The sequence below is a fragment of the Mesocricetus auratus genome, unplaced genomic scaffold (assembly GCF_017639785.1).
Source record: "Mesocricetus auratus isolate SY011 unplaced genomic scaffold, BCM_Maur_2.0 Super-Scaffold_100010, whole genome shotgun sequence".
In the NCBI taxonomy this organism is placed as follows: Eukaryota; Metazoa; Chordata; class Mammalia; order Rodentia; family Cricetidae; genus Mesocricetus; species Mesocricetus auratus.
In genome coordinates, this window is record NW_024429194.1 from 49,944,484 (window position 1) to 49,965,304 (window position 20,821).

The 20,821-nt window shown below is 40.8% G+C and overlaps 1 protein-coding gene across 3 annotated transcripts in view; it reads right to left on the bottom strand.

Annotated features, from left to right (window-relative positions):
* Positions 1–20,821, bottom strand: part of Spats2l (spermatogenesis associated serine rich 2 like) — a 174,474-nt gene that overhangs the window by 130,709 nt on the left and 22,944 nt on the right. For all 3 annotated transcript variants that reach the window (XM_013121137.3, XM_013121136.3, XM_013121135.3), the window contains exon 2: positions 18,070–18,119. The gene's annotated coding sequence lies outside the window, so the exon portion shown is untranslated. The remainder of the gene's footprint in view (positions 1–18,069; positions 18,120–20,821) is intronic.

The following is a 20,821-nucleotide window of genomic DNA, read 5'->3' on the forward strand; positions in this document are numbered from 1 at the left end:
TTGAGTGACCACAGTCAGAAGACTCATAAATACCGACATTCTGAGCGGCAGGAGAGGGGTTTCTGACAACTGGAATCTGCAGGAGAAAAATGAACTATCCTTCCATGGCTGCATGGAATGGTTAATTTAAAGGAGACCAGGAAGGAAGCAGTATAGAACGTGCAATGCCATTTAGTGGTAGCGTCATCTGTCCATGACCTGCACATAGGGACTTTTACTTCCAGTCTGTGCGGCTGCCTCTCAATGTGGTCACTGTGGCTTTTTCTATGCCTCATCTGTAAACTGAGGGACTACAATCTCTGGGTCCTGTTACCCTGAGATTTTGAGACACTCTTCCCACAAGGTCTAGGAGGACAGAACATCAGTGGTCTCTGGCAGGGTGCTGCATGCCTGAGGCTTCACTTATTTCTTGAAGTCCTTCTATAGCAAGTGGGTAACATTCTTGGATGGGATACAATTCTACAAGCATGTGCCCAAAGTATAGGACAAGGCCCCGAGGTTGCTAATATGCTCTTACTATATGCTAATACTAATCCATTTCTCCCTTCTCCCGTAAGGCAAAAGCGTTTTCAGGAATAACACTGATCTGAACTTAGCATCTTCACACCTAGTGTTTTTAACTTTTCCCCAAAAATGAAACAAAGGGGAAAGGTGGAAACACCAACACTTCCTCTTCCCAAGAGTTAGCTCTGATGCAATGCTGATTGGCACGTTTGAAACACAGGGCAGTAAAGCACTCAGCTCTTTGGGTCAAGTACCTTTTCTCATTAGAGTCTCCCGTGTGCCCACTTTCAGAGCCACAGGGATCTGGCACACATGCAGTCACAGTGTCCAGCTGAGGCCACACACAAGGCAGACGCACTACTCTGCCTTCCTACTCCACCAACTTGCTGTAGCCTGTCTTTGTTGTCCTCAGCTCAGTTAGATGATCCCTGGTTCCTGAAGAAATTCCTACTCCAGTTCATCCTTACCCCATGGTTTCAAAGAACACGATCAAACTTTCTGCTAAAAGGTTAGGCATTCTGAAAATTCAATAAGGTTTCTGCAAGATGCTGCCTTGCCCAAAGCTAACTGACGGCCATCTGAACATTTGCACAACTCCTATTGATCACTATGTCCCAATGTATCCCTGCAGTCTATCACCTCAAAATCCCTTTTACATGTTCCCTCATACCAAAGGCAAGACAACAGCATTTTTGTCATTGCCCTGTAGCTCATCCATCTAAACTCAGAACACTAGTATTATGGTTACATAATAGGCAGCCTGCTGACATTCCTATTTCAGAGCATTACTTTTTCAGGGTTTATCACAAGCCGTTTTAAATTTCATTTAGCTCTAACGTATTATACAACTTTATGTTTGAAAGCAATGTTCTCGGCTACATCAGCAAGCTATATTGGAAAATACAGTTGCTATGAGTTTGAAATAGTTTGTTTGCTAACTTTTGATTTGATCCTTTTGGAGAGCCACATGTAGAGAGGTAATGAGAAAGGAAATTATTACTGCATGTTGTTAAGACATTACTTTGGAAAACTAAAAGAAAGAGATTTTGTTATCTAATCTGGATTAATGGTTTAGCTTTCAGCTTTCCACTTAAATTACTGTAAATGAATCTGGCGTCCCGATCATTGTTTATGTAGCTTTACAGACCAAGCGATCAGTTTACTAGATTTCTAGTGACTACAATAATTGTAGAAACTGGCAAACTTGGTGAGAGGTTATTTGTGACTTGATAAAAGCATCCATTCATCCAACTTCCACACAGAAGTACTATACTGTTTGGGAGACTCAGTGAAGACACTAGCAATCAGGGGCCTAGGGTGGGTTACAAGACCCATGGTGAACTCATCAATGCCTCATTTCTTGAGTCTCAGCTATGGGCTGAATGAAGCCCCAAATGGGTAACCAGAACAAGCAAATATAAGACTCTGCTTAAATCGTGAGGAAAACGAGCTTTCTCTTTTCTTGTCCATTTCTCCTAAATGAAGCACATGATGGGACTTAAGCTGTCCTGGTTACCTCATAATAATGCAGGACTCAGAAAGGAACAAAAAGGAAGTTGAGTCAAGAAAGACACAGTCCTGTCAACTCTCACTGAAGATGTTTCCTGAAAATATTTGCCTACTGATTTCGTGTGGAGCAGTAGTTACTGCCAGAGAGGGATGAGCAAGCAGGCCTTCCACTGAATACCTTTACTCCATGGATTAAGTTTTGCTACACCAGGAAGGGAGAAAGAACATGCCATGGGCTTCCTCTGTGCCTGTATAGGTTAGATTTTCTATGGTTATTGCAGAGAACAGGCCACATTTCACATACAGAAGGAAGAAGTAACATATTCAGGGGGTCTATAAATTAGACTAATTAAACATACTAGTATTTGATTTGTAAAATCTTTCATGAGGCAATAACCTTGCTTATTTCATAGTAGTCTCAAATGAAATTATTATTCAATTTAAAAATATCCTATTTACAATTAAAAATGCAAGATCTGAGAGCACATGCATTAGCCTCTTCTTGTATATACAATTTAGACACTGAGTAAATTGTTCTGAAAAATGTTAAAAAATCCTAATATCTTCTTAAATTATAGGAATAAATCAAGCTATATATTTATGAGCCTACTGTCTCCAGGCAGGAATCACTCTGTTTCAAATTATGGCTTAGATTTCTATTGGTTAGGTTAGAAATGATAACAAATGTAGAATTCTCTGAATTGACATTTAGTGCCCAGGGGAGAGCTTTTAAAATTGGAAAATAATGGAAGTAGCTGCCTTTAAGAATTTTTTTCCTCAGGAGTCACAAAGATACATCATACATTGGAGGATACAGAGATTGCCAAAATGAGATTTGCTCTGAAATTACATAGTATGACACAAGAAAAGGAAAAATATACAAGAAAATAGTTGTTTATTGGCACGACAGAGGAAAGTGTTGGGAGAAGGGGTGTCACAAAACAAGGTGCTAGCTGATGTTCTTGCCTCCATCCTAGTGATGAAGGCAATGATAAAGGACCCAGGAACACCACAGCCATTCAGTTTCAGAACTTCGAGAAAGTCCAAAAGTGGCCAAATTTAGCCCTTGTTTTAGTATGACATTTTATACATATGTATATTTGAATGCTGCCCATATTTTGAAGGTGTATTTGTAGGCATAGAATAATTATGTTGTCTCATTGTGAAGATAGCACAGGGTGGCTATTGAGAAAAAAATACTCAGTGTCTGACTAAACCCTGTTTGGGGTTGAGACAGAGGCCTCCTTGCTATAAATGGAAGGTGGCCAGAGGTTGCCAGCTGTGGACTTTTAGGAGGGAGGGAGTTTGTGTTGAGGTTTGGGTCAACTGCTTCCCACCTAATGGCTACAGTTCCCATGAAACACTGAGCAGTTCTCAGCTCTGCACCCCTTTCCAGAAAGTTCTCTGAAAAAATGTCAGTTATCCAGGGCAATCAGTAAGTGACAGAAAACTGTATCTTTTGAATGTTTCTCTTTAAAGCCAAAGATGAGGGATGGTATTTCAGAGCTGATGAGTCTCAGTGTCTACAAACAATGCCAGTACTTCATAACGTACATTTTTGTCACTTGGAGGCTTGTGAACATGAGGAATTCGGGGAGTTTGTCTCCAATGCATACTAGCCTCATGGGATAGGAAGGGAATAGGTAGGGCGGATTGGGAATAGGAGGGATGCCCAGAACTGCCCTAGTAAATTGAATGCCTTCATTTGTTTTCAGGGAAGATTTGAAAGAAAAGTGCACTCTCTGCTAAGTCAAAGTGACTTTTAAAATCATGTTCCACGGGTCAACTAGAGTATGTTTTCAGGCTGGGCATGGTGGTGTATGTCCTGGAATCCCCACATTTGGAGGTAGATACAGGCAGCTCTGTGAGTTTAAGGTTCAGCCTGGGCTACATAGTGAGCTCCTTATTGACCAGAGTAAGAGAGCGAGACACTGTCTCAAATACAAACAGAATTTACAAATAAATTCAGCTCAAAATCATCCTGTAACCTTTCTCAGATATTTTGGAGTTGGTCCCTTTCATATAGTTTGGTGAATTTATTTTTCTTTTGAGCAAAAAAAAACAAACAAAAAACCCCACCTTTTTTCTTATTAAGAATGCAATACTAAATTTGAAAAAATCAAAACACAGATAAAAGAACATTTTAAATTCTGATAATCTTACCATCCAGTGAATCATTTTCAAAGCTCTCTCAATATTCCTTTTCATATATTAAAATGTGTTTACACTGTCTATCTTTGGTTTTGTAACATTTTATTTTAACAGCATATTAAAAACATTTCATTGCTGATATTTACCTGCTATGTATCCATGGTGCTAAATAGCATTTCTACAAATGACAATGACATATGTATGCATATATATACACACAACATACATGATATATAGCATATATGCCATATATAGTATATAATCTTTCAGTTAGGGTTTCTATTGCTGTGAAAAGACATCATGACAATGGCAATTCTTATAAATGAAAACATTTAATTGCTTACAGTTTCAGAAATTCAGTCTGTTATCATTATGGTAGGGAGCATGGCAACATACAGGCAGGCATGGTACTGGAGTAGCAGCTGAGAGTCCTACATCTTGCAGGAACAGGAAGTCGACTGACACAAGGGGCAATATCCTGAGCACAGGAAATCTCAAAGCCCACCCTTCCCAGTGACAAACTTCCTCCAACAAAGTCACACCCACTCCAACAAAGCCACACCTCCTAATAGTGCCACTCCCTGAGATTATGGGGGTCAATTACATTCAAACTACCACAGATACTATATGTTATATTATATATATATATTTGCTGTGAAATATTTTAAGGTGTGTTACAATTGTTTATGCTGTGGAACATTTGTTTAATAATGCAAATGTTTTAGTTAATGATACATAAAAACATTTGTTTTATGTTACATTTGTTTAACTCTGTGAAACTGTCTTACTTTGCCTGCCTAAAACACTTGATTGGTCTAATAAAGAGGTAAATAGCCAACAGCAAGGCAGGAAAAAGGATAGGCAGGGCTGGCAGGCAGAGAGAATAAACAGATCTGTGAGGATAGATCAACGAACAAGAAAAGGAGGAGAGGAAGACTGCAGGGACCAGTCACCTCAGCCCCACAGCAAGACACAGAATAAGAAGGAAAGAAAAGATATACAGAAATAGAAAAAGGTAAAAGTCCAGAGGCAAAAGGTAGATTGGGATAATTTAAAATTGAGAAAAGCTGGCAAGAAACAAGCCAAGCTAAGGCTGGGCATTTATAAGATAAAATAAGCCTACATGTATGTATTTATTTGGGAGTTAGGTGGTGGGCCCCCAAAAGAGCAAAGAGCAAAAACAACCAACAACAAATATTATTTGTATATTATATGTAGTATAGCATATGTAGTATGTGTACTATATATAAACAGTACACACACATAACTGTAACTATTATCGTTGTTTAAACAATTTCCTAGTAACCATTTTGTACATAGTGTTGTAGTCAATCTTGGTGGCCAACAACTTTGCATATATCCTCAATTCTTTCATTAGATTGAAAGCTTGGAAGTAAAATATTCATGACAAAACAATAACCCAGTTTAAAGGAATAAGAAAAGAATACTACCAAACTGCATTTTAAAAATCAAGTCATACATTTTTAACTTCCATGGAGTGCATGGAAAACCTATATAGACAAACTGGAATTGGTCAAAAGTCATAGATGTGCCCAGATCTACAATGGTATGGAATATTTACTGTAGATAGAGATGATATCATACCTCACGCTTTCTATTCTCACTCTGCCTGCAATTGATGCATGATGTAGTCTTCTCTTGCCCTAGTTTCAGCCACTCAGGGTCAGCCATGCTCCAAAAATTTTAAAACAAAATTTCCAGCAGTTGACAATCCATAACAGTGTGAACATCATGCCACCCTGAGCACAGTGGGCATATCTTACAACTCCTCCTCCTCCAGTGGCTGAGGATACCAATCATACCTTTGTCCCGGGTATTCGTTGATGCTGTAAATGCCACCCTACCATTAGACACTCACTAGTCCTGGATCTCAGTTACTAGATTAATTAGGGGACACTGCAGCACCAGTGTTCCCGTCACCCTCACACAGGACCCTAATGGTGGGTCACAGTGCCCCACCTTCCTCCCCTCCTCTCATCTCAGAGACAATGCCATTTCACACCATAAGAATGGCATGCACAGAGCAATAAGATAGTATGGGAAACGGAACAACTTATTACTGTGTATCATTAAGACTGCCCTTTTGGAGGCAGGGCTTGAGAGATGGCTGGCTCAGAGGTGAAGAGCATTGGTTACTCTTCTAGAAGACCTGGGTTTGACCCCATGACAACCCACAACCATTTAAAACTCCAGTCCCAGGGGATCTGATACCCTATCACAGCCTCCAGGAGCGCTGTATGCATGTGGTATACAGACATACAAACAGACAAAACACCCACACAGACAAAATAATAAAACAAAATGATTTAAAAATAAAATATTATTTTTGCTAGTAGCTGCTGTTAGTAATCTCTCATAATGCCTAACTTATAAACTGAATTTTATTAAAGGTATATATACACAGGGAAAAAAAATACACATAAGATTTGGCATTATCCATGGCTTGGAGCACCTACCAAAGTATATTTTCCACAGATAAAGGGAGACTAATCGTGTGTTTCATTGAGTTTTTTCCTTTGGGTTTGATGTCATCTTTCATCCCCTTTGCTAAGCCAGTACATATTCATACTCTCATTCATTCATATTCTCTCTCTTTCCTTTGTGTGTGTGTGTGTGTGTGTGTGTGTGTGTGTGTGCATGTGTGTGTTCACATGCATGTATGTGTACATACAGGACAGATGTCTTCTTCAGTCACTCGTCTACTTTATTTTCTGAGATAAAACAGCTCACCGAATATGGTACTAGTCAAGATAGCTAGTAAGCTCCAGGGATTCTTCAGTTTTTGCCTCCCCAGAGCTGGGGTTGGATCCATGTGCCTCCATGCCCAGCTCTTGCATGAGTGCTGGGGATTGATCTCAGGTCATGATACTTGTGTGATAATCCCTTTTCAAAGTGAACCATCTCCCTAGGCCCATTTTAAAGGACATTTCAAGCAGACAGTCCTTAGCCGTATTACTGCCTCTGATTACACATACCAGATCCCAAATCTTCCTCCAAGTTTGCACTCTCAACTAAGGGCCAGAGCTAGTTTGCAGCTTAATATTTTAATAAAGTGACAGAAATGACATCTGAAATTTAAGCAAAAAAAAAAACCAACAAATACTTGTAGAACCATAGAGAGTAGAATATATGATCAGACCACTCATTCTCTTTGAATTTTGTGTTTATTCATTTATATTCTACCTGATTCCAAAAACTACTCACAGCAGCTTTTCCTTTTAAACATGTTTTCTAAATTGGACATTTCACATCACTAAAGATGCCAACTCCTTTCCTAACATAAGGACATTCTTCTATCATAACTGCTTGCTATATTTGGAGACTGAATGGCAAGGATATTGTTCTTAACCAGAAAAGAAAAGAGAGAGAGGGAAATAACTCATTATGATCGCAAACCCTGCTTGGAAAAAACGTGCCAAGCAGGCAGTGATTTTAGGTATGCAATGCCGGTTCTATTTAAAAACAAAAACAAAAACAAAAGAGAGCTCAGTTCCTGGGGTGCATAAAAGCACTAAAGAATCACACAAAGTGGGGCCTCCAGCCTATTCTTGTACCCCCAAAGGGTCTGTAAAAGCTCAGATGCCCTGCATTCTGCAAACGAAGAGGACGCAGGGAGGAGGCCCCCACAGGGAAGGCAGACCCACAGAGAGGGACGCTCTGCTCCAGCAAGTCAGGGGCAAGGGGCAGCCAGTCTCCTGTGCAGCTCTGCTGCCTTGGTGTGCTCTTCTCCTCACAGGCCACCTGGCTCTTCCAAAACCAGGCAGACCTTTCTGCAGTGCTAGGTCTGGTTTCTCATTCCACATTTTGGATGGTGATGGTAACGAGGATGGCTGGTTTGATGATGATGATGAGTGGTTTGTGGCCTTTGGTTTATGAATCCTCATCTTCGGAATTCTTACCCAGCAGTCTTCCACAGGCGTAACCCTCCTCGACCAGCACCTCTTCTCTTTCAGTGTTTCGTACCTGCAGTCGGAGACTTGGTCCCAAATCCTATAGGACACACTGAAGAACAGCTAATAGCAAGTGCATGGGGTATGGTAGATGGATACTTAGAAGAAAGCTAATTTTGCCATGATTTAAGAACAAGAATAAAGGCTCAAGTGGCCCACTAATGCGGCGGCATGAAGGGAAGCAATGACATTGAACTTGTTCAGCATGCTGCAAATGATATGGTCAGTTTTGCTCTGTCTGAATGCTTACAAATGTCACTGTTTTGGGAAAAAGGATCATTCTTCACATTATTGAACCTCATTTTCTTTGCAAATTCAAGGCAACCTTAAGATAAATAGGTCTTTGTTCTTATTTTCTGTGATTTAGCAGTATATTCAAGTAGCAAGGGTCAAGTACAAGAAGACTTCTCTAATACAAAATAACATGTTGGCATTCATCCTAAACTCAAACTTTGTGTTTTAACACTTTATAACTTACTGAACTGTTTCCAACTATTTTTTTATTCTTACAGTTTAGTAGGTATTATTGTCCTTTCTTCAGAGTCATTTAGGAAGTTTAGTGCAGTGGTTAAAAATGTGGGTACATGCTTGTAATCTCTGCATTTAGGAGACACAGACTAGAAGATGATGAGATCAAGGTCATCCTCAGCTAGTTAGAGGCCAACCTGGGCTACAAGAAATCTTTTCTCACAAAACGACAGCAAAGTAGACATTGAAGCTAGTTTGCCTGGGTTTAAGTTCAGGCTCTGTTCACATAAGTGATCCATATATAAGCCACTTAAACCAACTATGCCTCTGCACCTTCCTCCCTCCTGTAAAACAGAAAGGCATTCACAGTATCCACCCACAGGGCTGCTTCAAGAGCACTGACTATGTTTCATGCATTAAGGCAGCTGTGGTACAGAATCAAACCGGCCAGTGACGCATGAGTCTACATGTAAACACCTAAGAAAGGTCAGCAAGACTCATCCCAGAGCTAAATCCTTGACAGTCATAGGAGGAATCCCATCTTTAACAATGACGCTGCTCCTATGATTCATAATTTTATCAGTGGACAGATTATCTATTTTTTTCACATAAGCAAAATACCTGATAAAAGGAAAACTCTTGCTGGATATAATGATTCAAAAAGGAAGAACAGGGACAAGAGTTCATGTGTGGCTTCTTGAGAGAACCCTGTTTATTTTTGCTTTCACAAAAATACAGTGTGCAATTTAAGTGCTTGCAGTCATTTTCAAGCACAATAAAAGGACACTCTAAATGGAAGTAATATTGGTATGACCCATGGTGACTGTGTGAGTGTGTTTTTCATGGCTGTTTCCTCACTGACACAATACAGTGCTTCTCTGGAGGCGCCTCTCAAGAGGAAGGGCTGCCTTGCTCCAGGTGAGCACTCTGAGGGGCATGCAGAGCATTGGGCAGCTCTCCTTGCTGTGGTAAAGCCTTCACCAGGGAAAGAGTGGTGCTGGGGAGTCAGCACCAACACCTTAGAGAACACTTTCTTATTTCTGGTTTCTTAGAGAAATGGGGGTACAAAAGATAAACTAAGAAGGGCATGATCCTGGAGGACAGAGAGAAACAGAGCTGCACCAGGACATATTATGGATAGCAAAAGATGCAGGAATCTGAAGTCATCACAAAACCGGGACAGGGAACAAGGGATAGGAACCAGCCACAGGAGAGAGAGCTACATTACAGAGATCAAGTCACAGCAAAGAAAGAGAGAGAGAGAGAGAGAGAGAGAGAGAGAGAGAGAGAGAAAGCGCATCACACTAGAGAGACACAGAGGAGAGAACAGCCACAGAGAGTCACAATAGAGAGTGAAAGCAGAGCTAAGAGCCACACAAGAACCATAAAAGACTATCCACACAATGTCTTCATCACATATATGGTGGGTCAGGTTACCATAGTGGGGCTCAAGGATGCCCTCTACAAATTGCTAATGTATCCTCAAAGTTCCTTCCTGGAAATGATAACTAAAGCATCCTGGGAAAGAGCAAGTGTGGTTGGGAAGGTTCAAAAGGAGAGTGCAGTGTGAAAGAACCCAACTGGAGAGTTTAGGCCATCTCTCCAGAGTCATATGTGAAAATCTCAGTCTACACAAGAACATGCCATGGACTGTCACTCATGGATAATTTCTGCAAGGCACACATGAAAAAGGACAACAGTGCAATTGCTTTGCACTGACATAGCATTTTCAAGTTTGCATCTCTAGTTCCTCGTGGATATTTTGCATGGGTCATCTGGACAGGACACAGCTGTTCATGTGATTATCTCTTCCTTCAGTCTGGCTTTTGTGCAGGTGGCATGGAGACAGGGCTGGGGCCTTGCTCATTTCAGGCAAACCCTTTGCTTCAGAGTCACATACTCAGCACATTTTGCTTAACTCCTCAAGAATGGTCTTTGTCACTATAAGCAAGTTTTTGTGTTATGTGGATGGGGAGAAAGGGGGTACCTGTGGGTGGGAGGAGATATGTGTGCATGTGTATATGGAAGCAATAGTCCAACCTTGGGTGTCATTACTCAAGCCCCCTCCATCTTTTTTTCTAAGATGGAGTCTTTAATTGGACCGGAGCTCACTAAATAGGCTAGGTTTGCTGACCAATGAGCCCCGGGCTTTGCCTATCTCTGCTAGGATAACAAGTATATAGCACATATTTGGCTCTTTTAATTTGGGTTTTTAGGATTAAATTCAAGTCTTCAGGCTTACAAGACCAAGTACTACTTTACTACCTATCTCTCCAGCTCCCAAACAAGGTTTTCAAATCTGTAAATACTACTCATAGAAACTTACTTGCAGGGCTGGAGAGATGACTTAGTGGCTAAGAGAGCTGGCAACCAAGTGTAACTCCAGTCCCAGGGGAGCCAACACATTCTGCAGGCACTGCATCTACATGGTGCACAGGCACACATGCAGGCAAAATGTCCACACACATAAAGATAAACAAATTTTTTAAAAGAATCTTAGTTATGACTACTATACATAAAAAGCAAACTGTGTTTTAGGTACTAAATCTATTCTAAAATATCTACTTCTGTAGAATGACTAATTAAATACAATTTATGCTAGCTAAGCCAGGTGTAAACACTGTGGTACCCTGCATAGACCATTAACCATATCTCATTAAGAAGTTTCTGAATCTCCAAGTCCTCAAACATTCTAAGAGGGTATGATATAGATGAATAATTATGTTACAAAGGAAAGTATTAAAGGATGTCCCTTAAGGGTCTTTAAAAACAGCTCTTAAAAGCATAAACAGGAAGCATGCTACGAGGTTGTGAAGAATAGCAGAATAAAAACGATGGTGGCCTATTTCCATAACGGAGCACCGAAAAAAATTACTTCCATTAAGTTAAAATGAACTGTTATTTCATTAAGCGAGTGTCTTATTTACTCTTTGCTCTATATACAATAATAAACGCGTATTGTCAAGAGTCAACAGTTCATAGTAGCATTTTTTAATTTAGGAAAAGGAGGAAATCGTAAACCCTACAGAACAGTTCCCTAGTTGACACAGTTTGGCACGCTTGGAGGGTGAAGTGTACTTCATACTTGAATCTTTATTAAACCTTCTGTCCTTAAGATACAAAAATAACACTCTCACCCGCAGTCAGCAGGGCAAGCGCTCTGATGTTCTCTTTCTGTAGGCTTTTAGGATAAATGTGTGCTGATCTAGACTCATTTGGCCACTGGTTTTCTGTGTAACTAGTGGTGTGTGTTTGAAGATGCCTGCCTCTAGGAGAGAAGTGAAGCAAAGACATAGTCCTTGGCCTTCACACCATGTGTTAATCAGCTTGGACCTCCCATGCTTCTTTTACAGCTCTACTAGCTATGGCTACTACCATGTTACTCCCTTGGTTACATGTTTCTTCATCATCTGGCTCCATATGTTGAATGATCTGAATCCACTCAAGCGAGTTCCTAATTCCACAGTTAGTCTGATTCACAAGTCATCTATCCCGATAAACTGATCTCCAACACACAGACCACAATGGGGGGACCTGAAGGTATTCATTTGTACCAATGAACATATCAATGGGGTATTCTTGTGTACCAGAGACTGTAAGCATGACAGCACTGGAAAAACACAGAACAAAACAGAACTCTTTCAGTTGCTGGTTTGTCTCAGGATAGCTATACATGCCATGTGTTATCATATGTCTTTATCTTTGAACAGACCACAGAGAAGGAAGGAGACCACCCACTGATCAGCAGAGCAGACCAATATAGGAGAGAGCTGTGTATCTCCTCCTCTTGTGACTCTTCTGAGTAAGCCACACATGCCAAGAGTACTCTCTGAGCTTTTACTTTTCAGAAAAATTCGCAAGCCTCATTAACTATTTTGTGATGCCCCCAAAACATTCATTTGTAGGTACTTCTTTGAAAAAAAAGGCACATTCCTTTGAGTTTTTTTCCTTAGCAACAAGGAATACAATTAGGCCTTTACTTGGCACTTTGTCAGCTCCCACAGCCAAGAAAGCTCAGTGCTAGAACAAAGCACCAAGATGCCTTCAGTACTAACTACTGCTGGCCTAGAGTTCAGGGGCTAATGTCGGAGAGTGCTTTCCCATGTCACTTTCATTTCTCTCATAAGTAACCTCCAAATGCCAAGGATTAGAGAACCCAGGGTGCAGAATCTTCCCATTACAGACCTGACAAATTACAACGTATTGCTAACACCGGTCTCTCAAAGCATTAGGATACCTGCAAGCCTTTGGCACACAGCTGCCAAAGAAGTTCGGCCTTTCATGGCTTGGTACTTAAAATTGCCAAGCAAACCATTCTTAGGACCAGCACGAGACTCTGGGTTGATAATATATTGAGAGAGATGGTTCCGATGTATGAACTGTGGATGGCATTATAGCTCTACACTTTGGAAAATGGAAACTGAGCAAAATAATGACTGTCATCATCTGCCCTCTCAGGAAAGACATTTTCAGTTTATACAAAGACTGAACAATGCAAAATTTGACTATTTTATATGTATACATACTTGACAAACAATGAATCTTTGTGCTCTTTAATGCTGATAATGAATTCTGTGCCCCCCCCACCGTTTCAAAATAAAATCAATTTAAGATACTGTTCAGGAAAATATTTGAAAACAACATTTGACTTGTTTTGGAAAATATACTGATTTTTCAGTTATGCATATTTTCAACACTTCCATTCTTGACAGAGTACAAGTAATTGCTTGTGCCCCAGAACAACAGGTACTAGATACCCATCTGGTGTGAGTAATGGCTGGCTATACCCTACAGACCTGTTTCAGAGTGATGTGTTACTAGAACATACTTAACTAGTTCCCAGGAGAAAACAGTTCAAGGTCATCTATGCTATGAAGACTCTACTACCTATTTTACCTTGACAAAAGTTTTAGGGTAAACCAGGCTGTTAGTGAAGGAAGTGCTACCATTAGGAGTGTTACATTTGGGTCAATGCCCCCTTTTTCACAAGAGGTAAATGAAAAGTTTGATGTGGAAGTAAAAGCAAACTTTTAAAAAAAGGCAATCTAAGTTCAGGAAGCTCCATGACACATCCAAAGACCCTTCCAGAAACTAGTGCTAGAGACTTTGAGCCCAGTGTTCATTTCTAAAAGAAAATGAGATGCCCAGACTCAGTTATGTGATGCTGTAAATTGTCACCAATATATCTATGTTGATTTCTTAATTATCTACTACTTAAGTTCTCTAAAGAAAGTTGCATCATTAGCAAACATGAAACACCAGTAGCATCTGTACCAGTTGTAGGACTTGGGACAAAGCTCATGGGCATCCTGGATTTTTCTAAGATGGTTCAAGTGTAACAGGTGAGAACTCCAAGCATCCTATTCACACCTTCACACCATGTAATGAAGTCTCATAATGGAGTCTGGCAGGTTAAATAGAAGCCAATAAATCTGAGTTGAATCAATTAAACTCCCTCTTGAGTGGCTTCAAACCTTGCACCCCAGCACTGGAAAGTCAGTACTGCTTAATCCCATCAGCAGCAACACCTTGTCAGAGAAGGCACCTGTTGTTGTGGTTATGGTGGTGGTGGTCATCATGGTAGTCTTCTTCTTCCTCCTCCTCCTCCTCCTTCTCCTCCTCCTCTTCTTCTTCTCCTGCTCCTCCTCCTCCTCTTCCTCCTCTTTCTAAGACAGGATCTCTAATTGGCCCACAGCCACCAAATAGCCTATGCTTGCTGACCAATGAGCTACAGGGTTTGCCTGTCTCTGCTAAGATAACAAGCACGTGTACCATACATCTGGCTATTTTCATTTGGGTTTTTCGTTAGAGTTTTAGGATTGATGTATGCATAACTCACTAACAGCTTAGTTTTATCTGTTTCATACTTCACATAATGTAGTAAGATACTATGCATTAACATTCTTCGGTATCTTCTTTTAGCATCATGTTCATTTTATAGCTACTGTTGGTTCTTCCACTGCAAAGCAGTATTTCAATGTATGACCACACTATTTGTACATCTCTGTGTGCACTTGCATATATACTTCTCTAGAACACACACATTGGTGGGGGGTAGATTAAACGATCTTAAGTGAAATCTGAAAGGAACTAATTCCAGTGTGGCTCTTGCCAATCAATTTTACTATGAACTAGTTCTTATATAGCTTTGAAGAAAGGTCATTATATTTGTAGATTTATCTTTCTGCAGACTTTAATTCCTGCACATTCACCAAACATAAGCTATGACATTAGATACATCCTAAACTGACTCTCTTAAGTCTGTGGTTTTTCCAATAGATTTATTGAAGCTACTTCCCCCTAAATCAATGCTCCCCCCGTTTTTACATAAGAGTATTTTTCTTTTTGATAGAGATAATATTGCATATACTTAAAGAAAAAGTTCTCTCAAAATTTAAAGAAATTCTGCACTGAAAGAGTTTCAAGACAACTTTGAACACAGCTGTAAAGTAAAAGGCGTTAATTCTGTAGCCACATCAAAGAATGCCAGCACAAATAATAAAGACTAATTTAAAAAGGATTAAATCCAACTTTCAAGTTTTCAGTGTTTTCATTACAGTGGAGAATATTCTGCAAACCGAGTGTAGAAATAGGATCTAACTGACAATAGTGTGGCACCAACAAAATGTGCTTACCAGTTTGTCACTGTCTCCTTGATAACAAGCATAGCATGTTGCATTCCTTACTGCACCAGGAATTTTCCACATACTGTTCACATACCTATATTTTACATGCATTAGTCTGACTAAGGAATTTGATAAAGTAGACACTGACATTCTTCCTACCTTATAAGGAGAAACTGTAAGGGAAAGTAACTTAAGTTCCCACATTTGATACTAAAAAGCCTTGCCTCAGGCTGGTGAGCTATCTTGGATTCAGTCCCCAGCACCCACCCACATGGCAGCACCCAACACCTCCTTCTGGCCTCCCTGGTCGATCTACACACAGTGTAGGCAAAACACTGATACACATATAAATACATAAATATTTTTTAAAAGCCACACACTCTCAACCTTAGACTGTATTGCTATGCATTATTACCTTACAAAATGTCGTTTCATTGCTGCTGGCATTGCTATTGTAATTTTGGTAACAATAGGTTTCCAAGATCAGGGAATAGTATGTGAACCATGGGAGGGAATTCTACATACATTTGTTCCGATTTATGAGAAAACTGTGACGATGATCGTAACTAGGCAACCCTCTGATTCTGAAGAACTAATTAAGAAATGAAATTAAGGGATCCAATGGGTGCCCAAATTAGTCATTAGGGCTCGAAGATCTGGAGCTCTGGTCTAAATCCAGCCTTTGGCACTTGTTTCCAAAATAAACATGACCAGATAAGTACCACAGCTCACAATTAAAATGGATTTAGATGGCTTATGTGTCCACATGGGAAAGACCTCTTCCTAATTGAATTCGGACATCTCTTCAGTTATCGTGGGTTTCATTTACCATCTTCCCGGTCTTTTTGTAAATGCTGGCAATAGGATTATGCTAAGGAAAATCACTTCAATCAGCAATGTCTGCTGTACAAGCACAGAAAGACAAAAGCAGAGCCTTTGAGCTGTAATTAGAAAATTCCTTAAGTGTACTCAGGTGGCATATGCTTCAGACAACTACCAACTGGCAAGACTGGTTACAGAAGGGATGTCTAATGTCACCATTCTGGGGTAAACAGTCAGGAGAAGGAGTGTTTCAACATGCGATTAGAGCAATCTTTTCAGGCCAAAGCACTCCTCTTTCCCACATCTAATGTGATTAGCGGCAGACAGCTGGAGGCACCTCATCTCCTGACAAAAATATGATCAGAACTGGTTTCAATTGGTACATCTTTGCATCAGGCTGCTGCTTTCCAGCAGGGTAATCAGAGGCTCTGACTGCTTGCTGTATGTTCCAAGGAAACAGGAATCGACTGTGTCCTTGCTTGTCTGATGGGGAGAAGGCTGCCAGAATTTTCATTATAACTCTTCAGTTGCCTAAGCAAACTAAGCAGAGGGGGCAGGAGACGGGGGAGGAGAGGGGGGAGGAGAGGGGGGAGGGAGGGAGAGAGGGAGGGCCCATGCTCATACATAATGTACAGGCATAAGGACACACTGAGACAGTTCATTCAGGTTTTGCTATAAAAATTCTCTTTCAGCAAATGGAAGTCCTTTCACGGTGACTCAAACACAAGGAAGTAAAAAAAAAACTCCCAATCCATGCCTGGATTATGAGCAGCTTCCTCCAGAGTCAATGGCTCTTTTCAGAGTTACCCTCATCTCACTCAAGTGCCAGGTTTATGGAAAAGGAATCAGGTTTAAACATGAATGGGAAGCAGGGTAGGCACTAAGGCTTGGTTCATTTGGCCTGCGCCAATATGGAATTTGTGATTTTTTTTCCTTGAATTTCAAGACCCAAAAATCTTTTCAGATAGAATACAGACTGTTGGGGAATTTCAGCGAAATGAACCTGAAACAATATGCTTCTGTCCACAAAGGCTTCTAACACACCATTCTCACCTGAGTAACTATTGAAACAGTTAAATTTCTTCTTGTCTTTGATTGCTTGGTTGGTTGAGGCAATGTCTCATTCTGTAGCCCCGGCTGGCCTTGAACTCACAAGAGATCCATCCACCTGCCACTACCTCTGAAGTACTAAGATTATAGACATGCACCAACACACCTGGCAACAATTAACAACGTATTAGATGTTGGTCTCCTTTACATATATGAGCTTGAGATGGCTAATGCCTCTGAAGATGACTGTGACTACCATCTCTCAGATGAGATCAGGAACACTCAGGTGTGACTGTAGACTATCCATTTACTAGAAAGGAGGCAACTGAGGCTCAGAAATAAGTGAGAAATAAGACCATGCAATGATTAGACAGCAGAAACTGGAAGCAAGGCCAGGCAGTTTTGACTCTGAGGCCCAGATCTTTCAGCTCCTGTTCCATACTGAACACTGCAACTGAGAGTCCAACTTCCAGACTCATTGGGGCAGTCTTCAAAAGCAGTGACAAGGGCAAAATTGGCTGTCACTGTAAGGATGGAGAAGCCAGGCAGTCTGGCTCTGGAGCCCAGTGCTCTTAACTCTCAATTCCCTTCTAAATCACAAAGATGTCTATAAAAGACTTTGTTTTCATTTTCTTTTTGTGGTACTCCTAAGTATTTTACATGATACTATTCTAACAATAACCATGGAAACCGTGTAGTTTGGGAGGGGGATGTGGGTGGGACGGGTGATAGAGACAGGAATGGGAATGTGGGTGGAACAGAAGTGGCTCAGATCCCTCAGCCACATGGTCCCAATTGGACTGCCTCAGTCCTTGCACTTCAATGACAACCCTGGCCTGAAACCTTAAGAGGCAGCTAAGACCCCACAGCTGTGACTTGGCTCTCCAGGAGTCAACAGCAAGTGTAGGGACAGTCATCCACAAAGACAGGCAGATGTCATGGAGAAAGAAGGGACCATCTCCACTTACCTGGGAATCCACAGAGATGTTCTGGAAAGCAGCCTAGGTTCTGGAATGTTCTAGGAAGAAAATTAATTGGGAAGGTCAGACTTGTTGGTCTCCCGCTAGCAATATCACCACCCCTTCCCCATTGTACTTGCTCCCTAATACAAAATCTTGAGTCTGGCAGATAATGAGTTTGGTCCTCACACATGACTCAATTTAACCTTGGATAGGTAGAGTAATCTCTCTGTGTCTCTGTTTACTCAGCGGTAAACTGGAGATAATAATAGCTTTTTCTCACCAAGTGTTTGACTGCATGATAAGCAAAGCATGCAATGCCTTCAGCACACCTAGCGCGTAATGGTGATATTTGACAACAACAGCTAGCATTTATTATGAATACATAAAATTCCTGGCATTGTTCCAGAATGTTCTTTCCACATACTAACCCCTTCAGTACTTCAAGGGAGGCACTAGTATCATTGCATTTGGCAGAAATCAATAAAGAAGGCACAGAAAGGTCAAATTATGTGACTAGTGAAACTATCCTGGAATGTGATATGCTGGTAGTCTAATGGTGACAACAGGACCTAGATAGTGGTTACATGTACTTGCCTAACTAATTAAAAAAATGTTTGCTATGTTTTTGCTATAATATTATCTTCTACCAGACTCAACCTATAATGTATAACTCTACAGAACTCATCACTAACCAGTTACTATTAAGGCCCAGAAATGAGTGCCAAGTAATGTCACCAGTTACTAACTCACATACCACCCCAGACTTTCCTGCACTTCTTAATAACCCCAGGTTCTTAAGTGATCCATGGAGCATCTGGGGGTTCAAATGCTGAGGTCACAGATCTCACAGAGGTATAAGGTCAACTTTCATGAGATCATTGGGGAACAAGAGGGATGGAGGTGCTTGAAAGAATAAAACAAGAGTGGGGGTAGGGGGAGGTCAAATAGGGAATATAGGAGGGACAGCTAAAACTGAGGGCCATTTGAGGAGGGGTATATAAATGTAATATAGTAGAAGATTCTTAAAATACAGTCACACATGAACGAAATCTAAATAGGAATCACCAAGTAATAGGTGAGACAAAGGACCAACTAGACATCTCTCACCACCAAATGAAATCTCTGGCGCTGGGAATGGGTTACATCTGGTCAAATTGTTGGCCAGAGAGACCCTATGAAACCCCCAAACAACCAAGGCTATTGCCAAATTTCTTGGTTGCTCCCCACAAGTTGATGGTAAGGCCCTATTGCTGAAGATAATACCTACATAACTCATTGAACAAGAAGCCAAGTTGGTGCTTACACAGAGCATTCACTCCTACTGACTAGTTAGTGTTCATGGTACTAGAAGGTACTCTTCATGACGCCAAAGGAGAAAGGGAAACACCAACCCATCTACAATCCCTGCAGACTACAATAATGATCTGCCTGTTTAATATGCTTGTACGATAGCGGCACGAAAGTTGTGGGAGTAACTAACCACTATCTGACCGGAATTAAGTAACGTTCACTCCGTGAGACTGAACCCATGCCCTGATACTGGGACTAGACGGGTCATAGACCTAGGGTAAAACCAAATGCAACTATTCTGCTAAAGCAATGTAGCAAAAAAGACTCTTAGTGACATTCTGCTATATTCATAGATCTGTATCTTGCTCAGCTATCATCAGAGAAGATTCTTCCTTCAGTAGACAGACACCAATACAGAGACCCACACCGGAAAATGTGCAATGAGTAAGAGACCTTGGAACACTCAGTCCTAATGTGATATTGCCACCAAATCCCTCCCTTCAGGTCCTAGGGAACTGTGTGGAAGGAGCCAGAAGGATTGCAAGAGCCAGTAGAATAGAAGACAAGGAAACAAGGCCTTCTAGACACAAGGGGATTGATGCACATATGAACTCACAGAGACTGGCAGCATGCACAGGTCCAAACCAGATGGGGTCCCAGGGCTGAGAGAGGAGGAAGACACAGGCCTTCATCCCTAACCCAGAAGCCATCTACAATTGGAAATCACTTGCAAATGAAAGATAAGTTTTCTTCAACAGAGTCTTACAAGGTATACAAACCACACTTAAGGATAGGGCCCATGCTCAGCAGTAGATGCCTAACACAAAACAAACTCAATGGTATCTTTGGAGGCTTTGTGCCTCACAATACTTTGGGAATTTTTTAACTTTGTAGAACTTTTGCTTCTATATTATGGTTTCCCATTTTGTTTTTATGGGGTTTCTGTGTGTGTGATTGTGTGTCTCAGCATCAGGTTGTTTCTTGTACTTTTCTTTTGCTTCTTTCCCCCCATTTGTTTTGTCCTTTTTTTGGTTTGTTCTTACTCTTATTCTTATTATTTTAGATGTCTAGTTGTATTTTAAGAGAAAGAGAAAGAAATAGGTGGGTTTGGTTGGGTAGGTTGGGAAATGGAAGAGGAGAAACAATAATCAGAATATATTGGAGGAAAACAATATTTTAATTAATGAATAAATTGATTATTTATTTTATGTGCTTTTGTATTTTGCCTGCATGTATATCTGTGTTAGAGTGTCAGATCTTGGGGTTACAGACAGTTGTGAGCTGCCATGTGGGTGCTGGGAAATGAACCCGGGTCCTCTGGAAGAACAGTCAGTGCTCTGATACCACTTTTCCGGATACTTACCCATCTCCACTGACATCTCTGGGGCTGGTATTTAGATGAGAAGACAGATCTGGACATCCTGAGATCCTAGTCTACAAATCTTTCTTTCAACATTTTCCCTACCAA